Raw genomic sequence first — 5,680 nt, 5'->3', positions numbered from 1 at the left:
CTCTTCCGCGGTTACGTTAGAGCCCGGGTGTCCTTGGAGAAGGAGCACGCGGTGTCCACCAACACCCTGGAGTTGTTCAGGGAGAGATGGGTGCCGCAGGGAGTGGAGTGCATTATTTCCCCCTCCAACTCTATTTTGATTTAATCCCTGCCCTCTCCTTCACTGTTTGATCACACAGCATTGCCCTTTGATGTGAGGGACACTGCTTGTCACTGACCACACGGGTGTTTCCTTTCTTCCTGGTGGTGGAATTTGAATAAAGATTCATGCACCTTGTGTCTTTCACTGTGTCTCACACCCACACACACACAACATGGGTGCTGGGGAAAATAAGCACTACCGCAGTTAGGCGGCAGTGTGGGGGCTTAAAAAAAAGAACAGGAGGGTCAGAAAAAAAATTTAAAAAAATAAAAAAATTAAAGAAAAAAATGAAAAAGGTCTGTGTCTTTAGAGTGAGGGATGATTCCACTGAAATGTATAAACTCCTGAACAAAAACAAAATAAAAAGGACTGTGTCAGAGTTCTGTTCCCTCAGAGCTAGCTCTGAGGAACCAGACCAGTGTCAAGTCCAATGCACCTGTAAATAAAGGGTGGCTTGGTGATGGGATACCAACCTCTTTGGAGTTATTTTAGAATCATGACAAGAAATTCCATGCCCTTTCAAAATCTTTCGTAACACTTTTAAAATCAAAATATCTAAACAGTTCCTCATACTCCTTAATTAAGTATATCAAACAGCCCTCATTGACAGCTCCCCTCTTGCTTGTTGATCAAGATGATGCATATATTTCATGGCCGTGACTATCTTCACAGTTGCTGTAAATACAGTCTTTGCCTTGTTCTGTAGCTGCAGTTTTGACTTCAGCATATGCCCGAGGACCCCCTGCAGAAAACGTAGGAACTTCAAACACTTGCTCCATGGACTGCAGGCAGTGGATTCATTCCTTGAATACAGAGCATGGATATGACCTCCTGCTGAGAGCCCATCTCGCCCTCCTCTGTTCCCACTTCCAGCACTTTGCCCTGTGCCTTTCCTCCTCCTCCGTGTATACTCAAGGAGGATGACTGGAAACAACTAATTTTTGCAGAAGACTTCATATCACCAAAAAATTCTTTAGATGCCTATCAGCCATTTCTAGAAAACATAGAAATTTTAGAGAATTCTGGAAAATGCCTAATTCCTTTACAAGGAGAAAGTGATGACTGCAGATGCTGGAGATCAGAGCTGAAAATGTGTTGCTGGAAAAGCGCAGCAGGTCAGGCAGCATCCAAGGAACAGAAGAATTGACGTTTCGGGCATAAGCCCTTCTTCTGCGATTCCTGAAGAAGGGCTTATGCCCGAAACGTCGATTCTCCTGTTCCTTGGATGCTGCCTGACCTGCTGCGCTTTTCCAGCAACACATTTTCAGCAGCTAATTCCTTTACAAGCAAAGCAGCAGCTGGTAGAAATTAATCAGCAACTAACCTGGCAGAAGTTGAAATTTTCTTTAAATGCATACGTTCAACCAGGTTTGTTCACTAATCCTAACCTTATCGTATTAATCGGAGCATTCAGCTCCATAATAACAGTTCCCATGCAGTTATATATGTTCCATTTCAAATCAATGCAGATTTAATATTGATTTCTACATGTATAACAGGTTCTATTTACAATTTTTAAGTCCATTTATCTCATTCTTCAGCTCTAATCCCCACCTTTTCTGAGTAACTTCTGTAGTCTGTTCCGTTTTCTCTGAGTTCATACCCAGGCTTAACCAATCAAGTACAATGAGCATCGGTCAGTTGCCAGGCTCCATAATCAAACATGGAACAATTCAGCACTTCACCTCTCCCTTGTAAAAATAAAGATTTTACTTTAAAGTAAGCTATGTTTAATAACAGACACATGTACATCAAAACATTTCTCGGAGTGCAGCTTGTCTGTTTTCTCCAGGTACAGACATAATCTTTTAGATACCGTAAGTATTTCCAATCACTAAGCTGCGAACTGTGAATTTTTGATTGTGGATCTGTGGAATCAACTTGATGAGGTGGATTATCAAGATCACAAGTATCTATCGGAAGAGGAAGTGTATCCTCATAATCACTGGTACCAAAATATTCTGAAGAAGGGTCACTGGATTTGATACGTTAACTGTGCTTTTTCTACACAGATACTACCAGATATTCTGAGTTTCTCCAGCAATTTCTGCTTTTGTTCTAAAATATCCTTATCTGTTCAGTAGCATGTGTGGCAATCCAACAGATAAGTGCTAATACTAAAGAAGCTACTGATCTGCTTTGATCTTGATTGACATATGTGAGTTTGCAATTTGTTTGTTTGATGTGAACCTAATCTCTAACTTAAGAAATTGTGTTCTTCTTGTTCTGTTCACTTGTTGAGATATGCTTTTATTTTACTTTGTTGCTTGGTGATATTTTCTGTTTTTGCTCAGAATCTTCCATTGAATGGCAGAAATGGCTCAAGAATGATCGGTGCCATACAGAAGTTACAACTTATTACAACTCCTGCTGGTGTCTGTCCAGTCATAGAGTGTGGGGTGGATCGATATGAGTGAAGGAGGACATAAATGGATTGTGTAAATATTATCCTCTCCTGCAAACTACACACCCACCCATTCCACCAGTCTTTGTCCTCTTGACGTCCATCTTGTGTTATCATGTTCTAGGATGGGTAATGGATTGAGGGAATGTCCCTCAGGGAAAGAAGGAGAGAAGGTCAAAAGATGGTCAAGGAGAGACAAGACTTCAGTGATGGGATGGGTTCTGATATTATTTGCTATGTTACTGAACAATATTTGGAGTGCACTTTGCCATGAACTAGGCTTGCTTTTATGCAGAGCCAAAGGACAAGTTATAAGATCACAGGACATTGATTAGGCCACTGTTGGAATACAGTATTCAATTCTAGTCTCCCTGCTATATAAAGAATGTTGTGAAACTTGATAGGATTCACAAAAGATTTACAAGGATGTTGCCAGGGTTGGAGGGTTTGAGCTACAGGGAGAGGCTGAATAGGCTGGGGCTATTTTCCCTGGGGCGTCGGAAACTAAAGAGCGAACCTATATAAGTTAATAAAATCATGAGGGGCATAGACGAGGTGAATAGACAAGGTCTTTTCTCCAGGCTAGTGGAGTCTGAAACTGGAGAGCGTAGGTTTAATTTAAAAGGGACCTCAAGGGCAACATTTTCATGCAGAAGGTGGCTCGTCTTTGAAATGAGTTGTGAGAGGAAGTGGTGGAGGCTGGTTCAATTTCAACATTTAAAAGGCATCTGGATGGGTAATGAATAGGAAGGATTTAGAGGCATATGGGCCAAATGCTGGCAGGTGGGACTAAATTAATTTCGGATAGCTGATTGGCATGGACGAGTTGGACTGAATGGTCTGTTTTCATGTTGTACAGCTCTGTGACTCTATGACATGAAACTATGGTTGTTCATAACATATAATGTGGAGTATTCTACAGAGCAAGACCTGACCTGTTCAGGAAATGAGGGCCTGTCTTTAAAATCCCTGCTTAATAGTCAGGCCAGTAAAGGCATTTGCCTCAATGCAGCCTTTCTCTTCTGCTGTTTGGACTATGAAACCAGACAATTGCTTTTCACAGCCAGACTTATCTGTTGACCTGATTTTCTTCACTGTAGAAGTCAAAGAGTATCTTATAAATTTCAGTCCAATTTACCTTGAGCACATTGCACATTTAACAGTAGGATACTGTGAGCTGCATTGCCTTTGGACTAAATGAACAGTTTTTGAAAAGAGGGAACACAGGACTCAGTAGGCAGATTTTGAAGAATGCCAAAACTCCTGTAGGAACTCGCTAAGAGATGTAGTGGAGGCAAATGAAGGAATGGATTTTGCCCAACCGTCTTGCTATAACAATTTCCTGCCTTTGTAACTTCTCACCAACTTGCTAACTATGGCAAAGAAACTCACTGCCTGTGTGCTTCTTATATTTTACTTACAGTATCAGGCAAAACAAACATAATTATAAAATCATCCCTGCTGAACTGATTATGAGGCAGTAATGTAATCAAATGATTCCCACCACGTTATGAGGCAGGAGTTTGAAGCTAAGCATTTTACACCCTTCAACTGAACCCTGTAATTACATTAAGCACTAGATTAAAAATCACTCTCTTGTGCCTTTAATATATGTCTGCTTCAATATTGTGTGGGAGTTTTATTCTCATAAATTAGCTCTTGTACTGTTGGAAACCATCAGTGAACACCCACTACTAAACACTGACAGAACCCATGAGTAGAAATTGACAGATTCAAAATGGGTGTAAATGATGCCCAATTTCAGGGAATAACATTCTGCCCACCAAAAATGCCTGAAAGATAGTCTAATAATTAGACTGGGCAGTTTTCCTGCGGGACACTGATTATCAAATAGAATCTTTAAAGTTATAATATTCCAACGTACAGCATAAGCCTAAAAACAACCAGAATAGTATAACTAGTATAATTAGGTGTGAATATAATAATGATTTAAATGATATTGCTACTTTGATTTCAGTAGAGCATGAGAGAGCACAGAGGAACATGTAATGGAGCAAGAACGAAACACTGCTCCAGATAACTGCATTCAATAATGTGTATATTTAAGTGTATTTAAAGAGAGTTTGCTGAACTGAAGAGAGTAAAAGAGCTGTGTTCTACCATAAGGACAAATCGGGGATGCTAAGGACTCAGTGCAGTAGTAGGCATGTTACAGTATAAGTGTAGACACCCAAACCACAGAAAATCCATGAAGGAGAAACAAGTGCCTGGCAGGGAAGAACAACCCATAGCCTGAGCTGTAGCTGTGCAAGGCATGGTTGCAAAAAATCTCTTCCAAAGAGAGAATTCACCAGCAGGGGAGGTTTCAAAATCATTGAATTGGAGCCAGACCACAATCCAAAAGGCAGAGAAAAAGAAAGGAAGACTTTTAGTGGACAGAATAGAACCTTGGAAGACTTTGAATACAAAACCACTACAACAGAAAGACCATGCAGAACCACTGATGTAATCAGATGAAGTCAAGCAACAGATGGAAAAAAAAAGTCAGTGCAATGCAGCAACCAATCAGGAGATCAATTCCTGTCAACCCACTGCCATTGCCCTAGTACTTTGCAAATGCCATGAGCTCAGGATGAAATGAGAATTAGAAACGCTGACTTTGAACTGAATAATGTTGCAAATGAAAAAAGGCATCAGATCAGTACATTCCTGTGCATGGTTGGGCCTTTGTCCAACAATGTCCTCATGAGGCAAAACATGGAAAAAAGTATGATAAACTTTAAATCCTTAATTACGGCATTGAACGCACACTTTAGTGGAAAATGGAATGTAGTCGCAGAGTGTGAAATTTAACAACAGTCCAACTGACATGGGGAACTGATTGAAGCATTTTTAACTAATTTAGATTCACAGGATGAAGCAGGAAAGAAATGGTCGTGTGAGGGAACCTTGGTTGACGAGGGAAGTTGAATGTCTTGTAAAGAGGAAGAAGGAGGCTTACATAAGGTTGAGGAAACAGGGTTCAGACAGAGCAGTGGAGGGATACAGGATAGCCAGAAGGGACCTGAAGAAAGGGATTAGGAGAGCCAAGAGAGGGCAAGAAAAATCTTTGGCGGATAGGATCAAGGAGAACCCCAAGGCATTTTATGCGTCTGTGAGAAACATGAGAATGAC

General features: G+C 40.7%; 1 protein-coding gene across 8 annotated transcripts in view; it reads right to left on the bottom strand.

The window, feature by feature from the left end:
• slc2a9l2 (solute carrier family 2 member 9, like 2) overlaps nucleotides 1-5,680 on the bottom strand; it is a 368,855-nt gene that overhangs the window by 192,209 nt on the left and 170,966 nt on the right. The gene's annotated exons all lie outside the window — the stretch shown is intronic.

The sequence above is a fragment of the Chiloscyllium plagiosum genome, chromosome 1, assembly GCF_004010195.1.
Source record: "Chiloscyllium plagiosum isolate BGI_BamShark_2017 chromosome 1, ASM401019v2, whole genome shotgun sequence".
NCBI lineage: Eukaryota > Metazoa > Chordata > Chondrichthyes > Orectolobiformes > Hemiscylliidae > Chiloscyllium > Chiloscyllium plagiosum.
Note: the sequence above shows the minus strand (reverse complement) of the source record. Positions and strands in the feature narration are given on the sequence as shown.